At 39.4% G+C, this 18,108-nt stretch overlaps 1 protein-coding gene across 2 annotated transcripts in view; it reads left to right on the top strand.

The window, feature by feature from the left end:
* Nucleotides 1-18,108, top strand: part of CCP110 (centriolar coiled-coil protein 110) — a 640,744-nt gene that overhangs the window by 425,391 nt on the left and 197,245 nt on the right. The gene's annotated exons all lie outside the window — the stretch shown is intronic.

The following is an 18,108-nucleotide window of genomic DNA, read 5'->3' as shown; positions in this document are numbered from 1 at the left end:
CTTCGAGAGAAAAATTGCACAGGACACCAAAGACAATCATAAGGCTTTTTTCAGTTATGTTAGGAACCTGGGATGCAACTCCCAGACTTGTTCTGAGTTGATTCTAAACGACAAAAAATACACTGAACCCACAGACATCGCCAATATCCTGGCAGACAGGTTCAGTGCAAACTTCTCCACCCCCTCCCCCCCAAAAGAGCAAGTATCTATCCCGGCAGAGGGCTGCCTCCCAAACAGCTGCCCTCTCCAAAAAACACTGCTTCCATGGGACCAGATGGCATCCCAGGTTGCGTCCTACATGAACTCCAAGAGGAACTAATCCCTCAAATAAAACAGCTATACAATCTCAGCCTCACTACAGGATATGTGCCCACAGAATGGCGTACAGCAACAGTGGTCCCACTCCACAAAGGTGGAGCCTCTACGGACCCTGGAAACTATTGCCCCATAAGCCTGACTAGCTTAGTCTGCAAGGCTATGGAGAGGATCATAAACAAAGACATTGGGGACCTACAGACACTAGATCCTACCCAGTTCGGCTTTGTCAAGGGCAGATCCTGCCTTTTGAACATGGTTGACTTCTTCTAAACAGTCACCAAAGCCATAGATGAAGGGAAGGTAGTCCACACAGCCTATCTGGACCTTGCAAAGGCATTTGACACAATACCCCACTCGGGCATCATAGATAAGTTATCCAGCTTAAATATAAACCCCTATGTCACAAGATGGGTCGCAAACTGACTCAAAGACAGAACCCACAGAGTGAGATTTGCTGGAGCCATGTCAGACTCAAAACTGGTCACAAGTGGCATCCCACAGGGTTCTGTCCTGGGACCACTTTTGTTCGGTATATACTTTTCCAAGGTACAAGTAAACGTGGGAGGACTGTGGCTCACTAAATTCGCAGATGACTGCAAACTGGACATCATAATCGACTCTCCAGCTGACACAAACATCCTTCAAAAAGGTCTCACAGAGACAGATAACTGGTGCCAGCGCCATGGTTTAAAGCTAAATGCCAAAAATGTATAGTCATACCCTTTGGCAAAAACAAAGTGCCCACAAAATACCACATAGACAGAAACCCATTAAGTACAGAGAAAGTTATAAGGGACCTGGGGACCCAAGTTGATAGCAATCTCTCCTTTGAAAACCACATTGCCAAAATGGTCAGAAAGACCTTCTACATAGCCCACCTCATCACGAAGGGTTTCACATCTAGATCGAGAGGTAATCGTGCCCCTTTATTCATCCCTCATCAGGCCCATCATAGAATACAATGCCCCTTTTGGGATGTACCCAATTAGAAAGACCCCAAAAGTATCTCACCAAGAGGATCAAGGGTCTCAAACAGATGCCATATGCTGCTCGGTTAAAAAAACTCCAGCTCTACTCAGTTGCATACTGCCTACTTCGAGGCGATCTATGCCTGACATACAAAGCTATGTCAAATCCAGAATTAATGGACATGCTCCACCTCAGTAAATCTAAATCCCTTAGAGCCACACGCTCGAGGGACTTGAACCTCAGCACAGAAATAAATAGAACTTGCTGGAGGGACAGGTTCATAACCCAGAGGCTCCCTTTGCTCTGGAATAGAATTCCAGTTCATGTGAGGCAGAGCACCTCACTGAATCTCTTCAAGAAGAATCTCGATAGGTGGATGGGGGATCGTAGGTTTGTCCCAGAGATTACTCCCGTGTCACTATTAGACAGAGGCACAGTAAACTAAACCTTAAAAAGGGCACAGTGTACTCAAATCAAGGGGTGGCGTAAGCCATACAGAATCGGGCTAGGCTTATAATTGCCCCAGGGCAGATAGCCTAGTATGAACCTATGAACCTATAATGCAAAGTTATGAGGATGGACTTAGATCGTAAAATACCAATAAATCAAAATGGTCCTAGTTTTGCTTGTAATATATTCTGGTTAAGCCTTTCTCCCCAAGAAGAAAAATGATTTGAGTTACTGAAGAAAAGAACTGTGGTATTTGCTTAAGATAACAAACATCCTAGGGTCTCCTGGGAAAAGCTAGGGATGTCAGTGCAGTATAGGTGATTATCAGTCCCAGATCTTCAAGATTAAACTGAAGTGGTCCTGCCTAATGTAATATAGGTAATATAATACCAGCTAGAAATAAACAGCACTTAATCACAACTCTGAGAAGCTAACACTGTTGTCATTTGGGATAAAATGGATATCAATTATTCATATATTGAAAAGAAAGGAACTGCAAAGTTAGAGTAATAAAATCTTGACAAAAGGACTGGAACAACAAGATAAGACGATGAACGGTTTAGGAAAAACAGTAATCTAAGATTCTGGGAACAGATAAGGCAAGGGAAGAAATGTCATTCTCTGAGAACAGGATAAAAGTGACTATAACATGCAAAACAAGAGAGTAGTTCATCTACCTTGGATAACGGCCAAGTTAACTCAAATCATAGCAAACAGAAACACAACAGGTCAGATGCCCTGGTGGGCAGAGTTCTTGACCAAACTCTGGACAGGCTCAGCAATCCTGATAAAATAGTTAAACAGGAATATAAAATACATCAATAAAGAAAAAAAAATTTCACTTAGGGTTAAACAGGAATGTGAAAAAAAATGTACTTAGATGGTATGGGAATTGATATGCGCCATCCCTAGATATACCATTAAATCTAGGAAATTTAGAATATGTTTTTGGAAATGCTGATGTGTGTACTTTAGCATGCCAGGTAGATTAACAAATATAATTGCAGTGACAAGAAATGTATGTTTGAGGTGCATTGAGGGGCAAATAGGGAGCAGGGAAAACAGCTTGTCAGATAAAGTGAGATTCCCCAGAATCACATATTACAGACCACTTTAGATGAGCTTTTGAATAAGAAATGAAATTATCAAAAACACTTTTTTTAAGTTATGACAAACAGAAAGAAATCACCAAACATAACAAAGCTCTACTAGCACTGATTTTAATAACAGGCAAAAACACTGTAAGATGAAGGTGGAAGTCACAAATCTCCTGGGAAAATAAATTTAGCAGAAAAAAGCACTATTCAGTTTATGAAAAATAGTCAATGACTTATAATGGTATATTTACAAAAATAAATAATCAAGTTAATGAATAAGCATTTTCCTCCATTGCATGGTTGAAAACACTTCTCCCTGAAGCAGTCTCTCAGCATTAATGTGACACTTTTCTATAGTACACCCAGGGAGCAACTCTAAGTCTGGTTGTGGTTTGATAAATTGGGCAGGGTTACCACCAGGAAGGGGCATAGTCAGATCACTAAGGGGGTGTGGCTTGCTGGTCAGGAAATGGTATGATGGAAAGGTGGCAACTCTATTTTTAGAATTCTAAATTGTCAGGCTCATATGTTGGTGTGTCCTGACTAATTGTGAAAGCATAAGGAATGTTTTGGCTGCAATTTCAATTTGTGAGGAAAGATTTGCTCTGCGTAGTCTATTTTCTTCTGTTGCTCAGGTTACCACTTGTTGTTTAAAGTGTATTTATAGCTGTAGGTACAGCTTCTAGGACTATGACCATTGGTACTGTTTTGAGGAGGTTTGTCTGGCTGTGTTCTCAGTGAATTCTCCTTTGGATAAATATTTAGTATTTGGGCCCTAGTTGTGCTTGTAACAAAATCTGCTACCTGGTTTCTCTTACTGCAGTTTGTTTAAAAAATCTCTTTCATATAAATCACATGGTTCATGGTCAATCACAAAAAAAATAGTGTATTATATAAATTTAACTTTTCAGAAAATTTGAACAGAGCATTGTTGAGGTCTTCAGTTCTTATTGCATAAAAATGTTTTGCAGTTCTTTTGACTACTGTTGTATTAGTCATTCAAGTATTCCCACACCAGGTAGTTGGATTAATTTTCCAGTAATTACAGTGAGCTGTAGCATAGGAGGAGTGCTGCACTTCTGAGTGTGCCATCCTTCAGATGAGATGTTAAACCAAGGCCTTGTCCACATGAGGTGGTGGTAGCTCAAGCGGATGTGAAAGATACCACTGCTTTTATCAAAAATAGTAGGGAAAATTTCCTGGTGTCCTGGCCAAATCTCTCATAGTCAGTAAGAATACCACCTTGGATCCCTACTGAAAAGTGACCATTGACCTAGTGACTAACCCATTGACCTAGTGACTAACCCAGTCAACAAAGTGTAAATAAAATATAAACAGAATCATGCTGATTAACATCTTATCTGGCAGTCTTTGGATGTTAAACTGCAGAATAGCCATGACATCCTTTTCCTTATAGATAACATTTACAGTCTTCTTTTCCATTGACATGGTCTCCTCCTGGATCTAACTTAGTCTCTATTTTGGTATTTCTGTCTTCAAGTGATGCCTCAACTCCCACTACTGAGAAAAACAATTTGCCTCAAACACCATCTGGAGACAGAGTAGGGGTAATTTTCCTGGTGTCTATATCAGATGATCGAAAGCTTACAAGTCTGAAGCTCATAACTTTGAACTGCAAACCTTGAAAGCTGGCAACATCGAATGGACCAAAAAAAACACTAACTACCCCCCAAAAAAAATGCTCTATGCAGGGGGGGGGGCAAGCCCCCCTGCACTCCCACAATCCACCACCCACTACTTAAATATACCAATTCTGAGATTGCACTATAGTGCAGCAAAGGGAAATCGTCCCTTCCTGCACTCTGGTGATCTCCGTTCTGCAGTTCGATGTTGTCAGCTTTCGAGGTTTGAAGTTCGGAGTTGTGAGCTTCAGACTTATCAGCCTTCGATGTTCTGATATAAACCCATTTTCCTGGTACCTTGGCCAGATATCTCTATTGAGTATGAATACCACCTTGGATTTCTCCCAGTCCCCTACAATTAGGTCATAAGCCTAGTGGGATTAACCTGATCAACAAAGCATAAAATAAAAATAAATAATGCCCTTATATTTTGGACATTAGTTTTACTCTACTTCCCCATCACAAAGAGAATATATATCCCCATACAAAATCCAGTATAATGCAGACTGTGACATTAAAAGTTCTCTGAAACACTGTAGTTGATACCAGTGTGTATGATGTCATACGTCTGTTCTCTGTGACTGTCTGTAATAAAAGTGTTAGGGAATTTTAAGAGACTTAATCTCAAGGATTTCATTGCGTCTCAATCAAGTTAAATAGTAGCACACTGCCTTTGTCAGTAGTGGGAGTTCGGTCTTCACTCATATGTAGCAACAAAATTGTAGTCTTGTGTAGTGAAATACATATATATTTTTTTTTACTTCTTATATGACTAACGTGCAGTTATACTGGTAATTAGTTTACCCTTCTTTAGCACCATTCAGATATATGTCAGTGTATGTCAGATATAATGCCAAACTTTGATAACAAATGTCCCCAGAAACATTGCAGTTAGAACCTGTGTGAAGTCATATGTTAATTTTTGCATCGCAATTTGCAAATAAAAATATAATGGAATTGTAATAGTGTACTCCGAAACAAAGTACTTTCAAGACTGCCATTCTGCTCTCAAGGATTTCAGTGCATATTCAGACATCACACTGCCTTTTAGTAAGTGGAGTTTAGGCTTTACCGTGTATGCAGTAACAAACTTTGCTTTGTCTACTGAAATGTTTATTTTATTACTTGTAATTTAATGACAACTTACTGCACCTACATTCTGAACATTAGTTTCAGTGAGCCTTATGTTCACAGGCCACCTTCAGTGGAAACCAGGTATAATGACATGCTATGGCACCAAAAGTCCCCTGAAAAACATTGTTACGTGAGTATACATCAATAGGTCATTTTGTGTGTGACATTTTACGATAAGTGATAGGTAATAATAATGATAGAATATTAATGTACAAAATGCACTCAGAACTGCCCTTGTACCTCAAAGATTTCAGTTCATCTCGCCCAGATTTGCACAGCTTATTGCCTTTCTCAGTACATGGAATTTAGCACTGATCCTAGAAGCATTAGCAGAGTGCTTATTATCTCATGTTGGTACAGCCCTCTGTTTTCTGTATTACCATTGTTTATCTTTGTACCTTCTAAATTAGCTTTATTCCATACGGGCACCACAAAGGAACACAGTGCTCTAGACAGGGCCTAAGTGAATCCATGTAGGACTAATGTAGCCTGCCTGTTCCTGGAGTCAGTTCCTCTAATAGTTTAGAATAACACTGTACGACTTTGCATGCTTTGCATCTGTTGGTTAATTTTCCTGTTAGGACCTCAGCAAGGTATTATTTTTCTGATCTGTGCTTTTTAGGGTGGCTCCTCCCAGTTTGTATTCCACTTTGTGATTATTAGACCCAACTGAAGTACTTTACACTGCTCTGCATTAATTCTTAGATGTCTATTTTCAGCCCAGCCTGCTTCACTATCCTTCAATATTCATTCTTCCTGTTATTCCACAGATAGGTTGATTCTCTTCTCAGTGCCCTTTGCCATATCTGGTACAGGTGTGCCAAACGTGCCCAGGAATGCACTTCAACTGGACTGACTGGACTGGTTGACTGGAGTCAGTTCCTCTAATAGTTTAGAATGACACTTTGTACGACTTTGCATGTGTTGGTTAATTTTCCTGTTAGGACCTCACCAAGGTATTCTTGGGAGGGTGGCCTAATGGTTAAGGTGTTTGCCTTAGAAACACAAGGTGCAGGGTTTGAGTCTCACAAGGGATAATTGGCTAGGCTTACAATGACTCGCAAGGGCAGTTAGCTTAGTAATAACCTATGAACCTATGAATGTATTGTTATGGCATACTACACAATTCCTTTTGTTACTACTGTTACTATATCAATATGTTTTTATTACTTTTTTAAATTGTGTAATATTTTGTTTTCATTTTTGTTGATTTTCACTTTTGTATGACTGTACATGGAGCTTTTCTCCCTGGGCCTCCATTGAAAAAGGGCTCATCTCTGCCCAATGGACTTTCCCGGTTAACAAATTGCAAATAAACAAATGTTCAGTTGTGTGATGAAATATTTATGATATTTTGCTTTTGCTATAATGGCAACTTTGTAGAAACATATTCTGGACATTACTTTCATCTTGCCTTCTAATTAATATTATATATCCTTCCAGTAGAAACTGAGTATAGTTCAGGACTGTAATACAAAGGTCTTCTTATTCATTGCATTTATTACCTGTGTGTAAGGCCATATTCTGCTCCACTCAGGTAGGTTGTAATAAGTAAATAAAACAAAATATTTATTTACCGGAGTAGTAACACATTTCAGCCATATCTCGGGTATATTTACATGCTAATGAGTATACAGTTAAATAAAGTAGCCAAACAATATTCATATAGTGGCACAGGGGAGAGAATAAAATGTTAAGTTACGTTTGTACAAAGACTATAATAATCCCTCAAGAAACAATAGTCCTAGGTGATTTCAACATCGATTGGCATTCCTGTAATAGTACAAACCCTATCTCCCATATAAACCTTCATGGCTTTATGCAACTCATCAATAGTCCCACTAGAACTAATAAAACCAACAACAATGAAGCCACCTTAGACTGGATTCTTACTAATACTCCTCAACAAACCTACCAATCAGGTACCCTCCGAGATGATCTAAGCGACCACTCACTTACTCATGTAATTAGACATAAAACCAACCTAATTTTACCTACCACTTACAGAACACTACGTTCAAAAAAGCAACTCAACACTGAACATTTTCTAGCTGAATTAATACAATGTAATTGGTCCCCACTAAAATATCTCCCACTTAATAAAGCAGTAGAATACTTCAGTTCCACATTCTTAGCTATCCTGGATCACCATGCCCCTAGTCGAACTATTTGAACCAAAGCTATAGCAGCACCCTGGCTGACCAATAATACTAGGCAAAAAATCATTCTCAGAAACAAATCTTGGGCTAAATGGCGTACCACTAAAAATCTAACTGACCGCCAAAAATTCAGAGAGCTAAGAAACAGTACAAAAACAGCCATCCTGGCAGACAAAAAGAACTGTTACCTTCAATTACAACAAACCTCCAAAAAGGAGCCTAAAAAATTCTGGGCCAGCATTAACAATCTTTTATCCCCAGGCCAGACTATTACACCTAACCCTCAGGACTCTAATCCAGAAAATCTCTCACAAATAGCCAATGACTTTAATTCATTCTTCACTAATACTATCCAGACTCTTGCTAGTCACCTATCTCCCAACACCTCTAAGCTACTCTTACCTACTTTAAATCCACCTCCTTCCTTTCACTTACAACCTGTATCTACCTCCTTCATCTTATCACTGCTCCAAAAACTAAGACCTACCACCCCCTCTGCAGACAGACTCCCTGCAGAATTCCTGAAAATAGGAGCCAAAGCGATTGCCTATCCCATTTCTATTCTGATAAATAGATCCATAAATTAAGGAATTTTCCCCTCTATCTGGAAGATATCTCACATCATCCCTCTACACAAAGGGGGGGTAAGTCTAATGATTTCTCTAACTTTTGTCCCATAGCACTTCTATCACCTATAGCTAAAATCATGGAAAAATGTATCCATAAGCAACTTCTTAACCACCTTCTGCAAAACAACCTACTTGCTAACTGTCAGCATGGATTCAGACCTTCCCACAGTACTACCACAGAATTACTCTCCTTTACCAACTCTGTCAACTATAACCACAACAATAATAACCTATCATCTTCAGTCTTCATTGACTTATCTAATGCTTTTGATATGGGTAACCATAAACTTCTTCTACACATACTAAAATCACTTTCACTTGATCCTCCTTCCTTAACTTGGTTTACATCTTACCTAGAAAACCGTCAGCAAGCAGTTCTCTGGAAAAATGCACTATCTAATCTCCTTCCTATTTCTTTAGGTGTACCTCAGGGCTCTATCCTAGGCCCCCTTCTATTTTCTATCTTTATTAATGACCTCCAATCAGCTATCCCAAACACTACCTGCATACAATATGCAGATGACTCCACTATAATCTGCGCTGCTAATTCACAAACTGAACTCCAGTCACTCACACAAAATGCTTTTACCACTGTTGAACAGTGGTTCAGTGACCGTTGCCTACTACTTAACCCAAAGAAAACCAAATTGCTACTGTTCTTACCTTCCCGTAAATCTGCCCCTCTCAACTTCACTCTTACTTCCGCTGATAGCACTCTTATTTCTCCAGATTCAACTACTAAACTTTTAGGAATAACTATTGACAATAATCTCAGCTTTGACTCTCACATCAACAACACAATAAAATTAGTGAATAAAAAAATCGGATCCCTTTATAGAATTAAACCCTTCCTAACACCCGAAGCATGGACCACCTTAGCCAGATCTCACCTCATCTCTACTCTTCTATATGCTTCCCCCATATACACAAATCTCTCCAAAAACAACCTCAAGAAACTATCAACATCTTTCTATAATATTGCTAAATTCGCTACAGGATCCCCATTTAGAACTCACCACTGCCTGAACCTAAGACAACTAGGTTGGCTTGAACTTCCAAACCAACTTATACTTCAACAGTTCTTAATAGTTCACAAGATCTTCTACCAACCAACTAAAATACCTATACTCTCTAACCTTATCACACCATACAACAACCTGAAACATTTACGCTCTTCCAACAAACTACTGATTAATATAACCAAACACAATAACTCTGCAGGTGACTGTCTCTTTTCCAACTCTGTTGGAAAAATGTGGAATAAACTACCCTCTGATATCTCATCTTTGTCCTCTCTCTCGCTCTTTAAAAGACAACTGAAAATGTATCTCAATAAACACTGGCTATGCTCCTGCAACAACCCTGATTAACTCTGCTTGCTTCATCTCTATCTTTTCTTCTTCCATAATTTTTACAATCTCTGCTCCCTATACCCTTGATAAGTCTACCTTTATATAACAACTATATTTATATATGTTATATCTTACATACTATATGGCTATTGTAAAAAAAAAAAAATTTATAAGACATTGTCTATTATACTCTTGGATTTTGGTCTGACTATATTGTGTATTAACTAGCTCTGTCTTACAGTATTGCATTTCCTATCTCTGTTTAACTTGTTATAACCATTGGAGCTTTTCTCTCCGGGCCTCTACTGAAAATGGACATATATCCAGCTAGACTAGCCCGGTCAACAAATGTAAAATAAATAAATAAATAAATAAAATATGTATATATAATATGTGTGTGTGTGTGTGTGTGTGTAGCACAGATCCTTATATAGAGGCGCAATGGTTGTCCAGCCTTAGGAGGGTAAGACATGTCCCTCACATAAGGAAAAACAATAAATCACAGAGAAAACAGGTAGCTATGAGCAACAAAGCAGCTGGCTGAGAATCATGAATGGAATATGAAAAACCTTTCAGAAAGGTTTTGGCAGTGCTAGATCAAGGTACTGTGGGAACTGTAGGGCTGCTTTGTGCAGCTGATGTACATGATCCAGTTACTTTTTCTTACTCCATTGATGATTTTCAGCCAGCAGTATTGTTGCTCACAAGTATCAGTTTTCCCTGTGATCTAGGTTAGAAGCTTACTAGAGCAGTGTGCAGTACTGTAAGCACTGGGAGGTGGCTTTTTGTGTAAGTTACACAGATGGCATAAAGCAATTTCCAGGGGAGTGTCTGAAATTAGGTCTTAATATCAAGAGAAGTGAGAAGATGTAAAGGAGATGGTTATACTTAAAAGAATGGAGGGAGATGTAACAAAAGGAAAGCATGAATAGATTGATGGAGATGGAGAAATTACAATGAAAAACAGAAGTGAAAGGGCAATGTAGCTAGGAGTGTTTTGTTGTGTGTATGTGGCAGATGCTATGAATTATTAAAGCTCATGTGGAGTCATATTCAGGAAGGGTGTAGTTATGTTACAAGGATATGTTTGAAGCATTTACATATGGAGCTTCCGTGTAGTGACCTATTAATTCAAGTCTATATTGATTTGAGTCAGAGATATTGCAGAAATTTGGGGAAAGTGAGGGAACCATCCTAGAATTTGAGAACTAGTATGGAGAAGGCATGTTATGTGGAGGACAGTGTTAATCTAGGTCTGGTGAGTATGTGGTCACTCCTTGTTGGAGAGGGAATTTGGTAGGGGGTGTCTCTAATGATTAGTCTGCTATCTGTGGGGAGCAAATTTAGTGTTCAATGTTTTATGGACTAGTCTAACGAGTAGCAAATTATTGCACTCTCTTATGGTTAGCCACTTAGACCTTTGGAGTAGTGTTCATTTATGTATAAGAGAAGCATTAAGTTGGCAGATTTTGTTTGAGAGGATTTGTACGGCTTTCAGGTTTTTAGCTGATGGCTATGTTAGCAGGGTAGGGCATAATTCGGCTGAGGTTAGAAGACATATTTGCATGTAGCATCCCTTCAATCCGAAGTGAATGATTCCCAGATTAGGAAGCAACTTAACTTGAGAGTGTATGGTTGATTTGGATTTTATGCTCTCAACATGGAGTAACAGGTTTAGGTTTTCAAAATAAAAGGGGGTTCCCAAAAACCCCCCAAAAGGCCTATCCCCGCCCCCCCTTTCCTGTTCCTAGGAGTTTTCACGTTTTTTGGGTGGCTCCTCCCAGTTTGTATTCCACTTTGTGATTATTAGACCCAACTGAAGTACTTTACACTGCTCTGCATTAATTCTTAGATGTCTATTTTCAGTCCAGCCTGCTTCACTATCCTTCAATATTCCTTCTTCCTGTTATTCCACAGATAGGTTGATTCTGTTCTCAGTGCCCTTTGCCATGTCTGGTACAGGTGTGCCAAACGTGCCCAGGAATGCACTTCAGCTGGACTGACTGGACTGGTTGACTGGAGTCAGTTCCTCTAATAGTTTAGAATGACACTTTGTACGACTTTGCATGCTTTGCATGTGTTGGTTAATTTTCCTGTTAGGACCTCACCAAGGTATTCTTGGGATGGTGGCCTAATGGTTAAGGTGTTTGCCTTAGAAACACAAGGTGCAGGGTTTGAGTCTCACAAGGGATAGGCTTACCATGGCTCGCAAGGGCAGTTAGCTTAGTAATAACCTATGAACCTATGAATGTATTGTTATGGCATACTACACAATTCCTTTTGTTACTACTGTTACTATATCAATATGTTACTTTTTTAAATTGTGTAATATTTTGTATTCATTTTTGTTGATTTTCACTTTTGTATGACTGTACATGGAGCTTTTCTCCCTGGGCCTCCATTGAAAAAGGGCTCATCTCAGCCCAATGGACTTTCCCAGTTAACAAATTGCAAACAAACAAATGTTCAGTTGTGTGATGAAATATTTATGATATTTTGCTTTTGCTATAATGGCAACTTTGTAGAAACATTTTCTAGACATTACTTTCATCTTGCCTTCTAATTAATATTATATATCCTTCCAGTAGAAACTGAGTATAGTTCAAGACTGTAATACCAAAGGTCTTCTTATTCATTGCATTTATTACCTGTGTGTAAGGCCATATTCTGCTCCACTCAGGTAGGTTGTAATAAGTAAATAAAACAAAATATTTATTTACCGGAGTAGTAACACATTTCAGCCATATCTCAGGTATATTTACATGCTAATGAGTATACAGTTAAAGTAGCCAAACAATATTCATATAGTAGCACAGGGGAGAGAATAAAATGTTAAGTTACGTTTATACAAAGACTAGAATATTCATATGTATGTATAATATGTGTGTGTGTGTGTGTTTGTGTGTGTGTGTGTGTGTGTGTGTGTGTGTGTGTGTGTGTAGCACAGATCCTTGTATAGAGGCGCAATGGTTGTCCAGCCTTAGGAGGGTAAGACATGTCCCTCCCATAAGGAAAAACAATAAATCACAGAGAAAACAGGTAGCTATGAGCAACAAAGCACCTGGCTGAGAATCATGAATGGAATACGAAAAACCTTTCAGAAAGGTTTTGGCAGTGCTAGATCAAGGTACTGTGGGAACTGTAGGGCTGCTTTGTGCAGCTGATGTACATTATCCAGTTAATTTTTCTTACTCCATTGATGATTTTCAGCCAGCAGTATTGTTGCTCACAAGTATCAGTTTTCCCTGTGATCTAGGTTAGAAGCTTACTAGAGCAGTGTGCAGTACTGTAAGCACTGGGACGTGGCTTTTTGTGTAAGCTACACAGATGGCATAAAGCAATTTCCAGGGGAGTGTCTGAAATTAGGTCTTAATATCAAGAGAAGTGAGAAGATGCGAAGGAGATGGTTATACTTAAAAGAATGGAGGGAGATGTAACAAAAGGAAAGCATGAATAGATTGATGGAGATGGATAAATTACAATGAAAAACAGAAGTGAAAGGGCAATGTAGCTAGGAGTGTTTTGTTGTGTGTATGTGGCAGATGCTATGAATTATTAAAGCTCATGTGGAGTCATATTCAGGAAGGGTGTAGTTATGTTACAAGGATATGTTTGAAGCATTTACATATGGAGCTTCCGTGTAGTGACCTATTAATTCAAGTCTATATTGATTTGAGTCAGAGATATTGCAGAAATTTGGGGAAAGTGAGGGAAACATCCTAGAATTTGAGAACTAGTATGGAGAAGGCATGTTATGTGGAGGACAGTGTTAATCTAGGTCTGGTGAGTATGTGGTCACTCCTTGTTTGAGAGGGAATTTGGTAGGGGGTGTCTCTAATGATTAGTCTGCTATCTGTGGGGAGCAGTCTAACGAGTAGCAAATTATTGCACTCTCTTACGGTTAGCCACTTAGACCTTTGGAGTAGTGTTCATTTATATATAAGAGAAGCATTAAGTTGGCAGATTTTGTTTGAGAGGATTTGTAGGGCTTTCAGGTTTTTAGGTGATGGCTATGTTAGTAGGGTAGGGCATAATTCGGCTGAGTTTAGAAGACATATTTGCATGTAGCATCCCTTCAATCCGAAGTGAATGATTCCCAGATTAGGAAGCAACTTAACTTGAGAGTGTATGGTTGATTTGGATTTTATGTTCTCAATATGGAGTAACAGGTTTAGGTTCATAGGTTCATAGGTTCATACTAGGCTATCTGCCCTAGGGCATTTATAAGCCTAGCCAGAATGTGTTTGGCTTTCACCACCCATTTTAAATTTATTTTGCTATGCCCTTTTTCGAGGTTAGTATACTGTGCCTCTGTCTAACAGTGACACAGAAGTGATACCCGGGGTAAACCTACGATCTCCCATCCACTCATCAAGATTCCTCTTGAAGAGAGTCAATGAGGGACTCTGCCTAACCTGGACTGGGATTTTATTCCAGAGTGAAGGAGCCTCTGGGTTATGAATCTGTCCCTCCAGCATGTCCTATTTATTTCAGTGCTGAGGTTCAAGTCTCTCGAGCACGTAGCTCAATGGGATTTGGATTTTCTGAGGTGCAGCATGTCCATTAATTCCGGGTTGGACATGGCTTTATATGTCAGGCACAGATTGCCTCTGAACAGGCGGTATGCCACTGAGTAGAGCTGGAGTTTCTTTAACCGGGCAGCATATGGCATCTGTTTGAGCCCTTTGATCCTCTTGGTGAGGTACTTTTGGGGTCTTTCCAGTTGCTGCAGGTGTCTGGCAAGGTACATCCCAAAAAGGCATTGTACTCAATTATGGGCCTGATGAGGGATGAGTAAAGAGGCACGATGACCTCCCTGATCTAGATGTGAATCCCTTCATGATTAGGTTGGCTATATAAAATGTTTTTCTAACCACTTTGGCCACGTGGTTGTCAAATGAGAGATTGCTATCAACTTGGGTCCCCAGGTCCCTAATTACTTCTTCTGTACTTAATGGATTACCACCTATGTGGTAATTTGTGGGCACTTTGTTTTTGCCAAAGGGGATGACTATACACTTTTTGGCATTTAGCTTGAGGCCATGGTTCTGGCACCAGTTGTCTGTTTCTATGAGGCCCTTTTGGAGGATGCTTGTGTCGGCTAGAGAGTCAATTATGACGCCCAATTTGCAGTCATCTGCGAACTTGGTCAGCTACAGTCCTTCCGTGTTGGCCTGTAGCTCCGAGAAATATATACCGAACAAGAGAGGTCCCAGGACTGAGCCTTTTGGGACACCACTTGTAACTGGTTTGGAGTCTGACATGGCTCCAGCAATTCTAACCATGTGGGTTCTGTCCTTGAGCCAGTTTGCAATCCATCTAGTGACATAGGGGTTTATATTTAAGCTGGTGAGCTTATCTATAATGCCCGAGTGGGGTATTGTATCTAAGGCTTTTGCGAGGTCCAGGTAGGCTGTGTGGACCACCTTCCCCTCGTCAATGGCCGTGGTGACTGTTTCAAAGAAATCAACCAGGTTTAAGAGGCAGGATCTGCCCTTAACAAAGCCAAACTGGGTAGGATCCAGTGTCTGTAGGTCCCCAATATCTTTATTTATGAGGTCCATGATGATCCTTTCCATAACTTTGCAGACCAAGCTAGTCAGGCTTATGGGGCGATAGTTTCCAGGATCCGTTGAGGCACCACCTTTATGGAGAGGGACCACTGTTGCTGTACGGCACTCTTTGGGCACATATCCTGTAGTAAGGCTGAGATTGAACAGTAGTTTTATGTTTGAGTTTAGCTTTTCTTGGAGTTCATGTAGGATGCAGCCCGGGACACCGTCTGGTCCCATTGATGCTGTGTTTTTTGCTTTGGAGAGGGCGACTCTTACCTGAGCATCTGAGATGTCAGGGGGGCAGCACTCTGCTGGGATAGATATTTGCCCTTTTGATGGGGAGGGGGGGGGAGAAGTTTGCGCTGAACCTGTCAGCTAGGATGTTGGCAATGTCTGTGGGTTCAGTGTATTTTTTGTCATTTTGGACTAATTCTGAGCATATCTGGGAATTACCACCCAGGTTCCTAACATAACTAAAGAAAGCCTTGTGACTATCCTTAGTGTCCTGTGCAATTTTTCTCTCGAAGCTGGCCTTAGACAATTTTATGAGTGCCCATAGTTTTTTGCTAATACTGATCAGTGATGCCTTCCCTTTTTGGGATTTTGCTCTATCATTTAGTAGCTTCCTCCTTCTATTGTATAGTTTGTTTATGGCTGGGGTCCACCAGACAGGACGTCTGCCTTTGGAGGATTGGGTCTTGGTTTTATTTGGGATCGCATGATCCATGCATTCCTGAAGGTGTTCATAGAATGCGTTTATAAAGGATTCTGCGGTCTGGGCTGTACTTTCCACAGACCCGGGGGCTTTGAAGGATTCCACCTCGGTTTTGAGGAGTGTGAAATTTAGGGATCAAGTGTTACTCACAATTATTTAAAGGAAGTGCAAGTTTTGGTGAGGTGTGAGAAGCATGAGAGAGGAGGAGAAGGAGAAGGTATTTTACTGAAGTACATAAGTCTTTTTTATGATTTAAAGTGAGTAGTTTATTGTTTAGGAAAGGTTTAACTTATTGAGGGTGTTCTGGCATTTGCAGAGAATGGTTTTGTAGTTGGTGACAGAGTGAAAGAAGACAATGTCATCAGCATAGAAGACGAAGATAGAGGTTTTGAGTTCTAGGAGTAGATAGTTAATGAAAATGCTGAACAGAGTGGGTGTGTGAATGGATCCTAGTGGTACACCTGCTGAGACAGGGAAATCAGAAAATAAAATAATTGTTATATTTAATAATGTTAGTTTTATAAGAGAGACAGTAGTGGAACCATTGTATAGTTGAGGACACAAGATTGGTACATATTAGGGATTGGAGTAGGAGTGTGTGATTAATTGAGTCAAAGGCTTTGGTAAGGTCAGTGAATAGTGGGCAATGAAGCCTTGATATCTGCTGAGTATGGTATCATTAAGTGTGCAGAGTAGCTTTAAGTACTTTTTTTTACAGATCTCTGTTGATGTAAGGAGAGGATGGGGATGGTGTACTTATAGAGAAATGCAGTTAGTTGATAGTATACTGCTTTTTTCTATGAGTTTTCTCAGGTCTGGGAATAGTGAGATGCATCACATTAGGATCTGTTTATTTTTGGGGTGGCTATGATTATAGCCATTTTCCAGATGTCTGGAGGAATTTGTTGTGAGAGAGAGAGACAAACTGAAGACATAGTGGACAAGCTGCTGTAGGATATCATTACATTTTGGTGAGCCTGAGGTAGGAGGGTTTATGAAAAAGAAAGTTGTATGTTCATTTTATAATTAAGTGGAGTTTAAGTTTCAGTTTATATGCAGTAACATAAATGTTGCCTTGACTGCTGACATTTTTATGATTATTATTTTTTTTTTGCTTCTAATGTAATGGGAACACAGTAAAGACAATTTCTGAATATGGATTGCATTCTACCACCCTTAGCAGAAGTTGTATACTCATGTCTAATGGAAGCTTAGTGTAATGGCCAATGGTCATGTTTGGGACTGACAATACAGAGTTTGTCTCTGAAACTGCCATTTTCTAGTAAAATTTTAGGCCAGCAAATCTGGATATTATATTATAAATTGGTTAGCGTGTGTTCTTACTTGCAGAGATAATAAAACAATTACATTGTGAATTTCTGATTACCAAATGGCAATTCTCATCAGTGTATTCCGTTTTATTTTTATAATAACATTTCAAATTGTGGAGCACATCATTTCCAGAGACAAAAATAATTGTTTTAGTTTTTGATTTATAAAATCAGATATGTTTCTAATTTTTTATGAATCATGCAGTTCCTTTAAAAAAAAGAAGAAAAAAAGAAAAAGTAAAAATGTGCATGATTGTGAATTGAATCTGAAGACGTTTGCCTTAGGGAAGTTGTGAAATTATAATAATATGACATCCTCATTGATCAATAGCACAGGTTCAGATGAAAGCGCAGCACCTCAACCTCCATATTCCTACTAACAAATATAGTTTTTGACAACTTTAAAAAGGGGAAAATTACCAGGACTGTGTTTATAGACCTCAAAAGAGCATTTGAATGTGTTGACCATAGCATACTTCTACAGAAGCTTAAAAAGTGCCATTTTTCTGTTGAAGTGTGCACCTGGTTTAACAACTACATAACAGACAGGAGCTTGCTATAGACATTACACTGCTGCTACTAACCTTTTGCATGGATCTACTGGTGTGCTGCAGGGATCTGTGCTGGGACCACTACTGTTCTCATTATTCATTACTTCTTCCAATGGGATGTACTAGACTTAAATGTTATCTTATATGCTGATCACATTATCATCACTAGGGCATCAGCACCACAAAATAAAATCACCAGCTTATT

Source organism: Protopterus annectens, chromosome 12.part0 (genome assembly GCF_019279795.1).
Source record: "Protopterus annectens isolate FY-2018-M chromosome 12.part0, PAN1.0, whole genome shotgun sequence".
Classification (NCBI taxonomy): Eukaryota; Metazoa; Chordata; order Ceratodontiformes; family Protopteridae; genus Protopterus; species Protopterus annectens.
The sequence above is the reverse complement of the archived record's forward strand: the minus strand, read 5'-3'. Positions and strand labels throughout refer to the sequence as shown.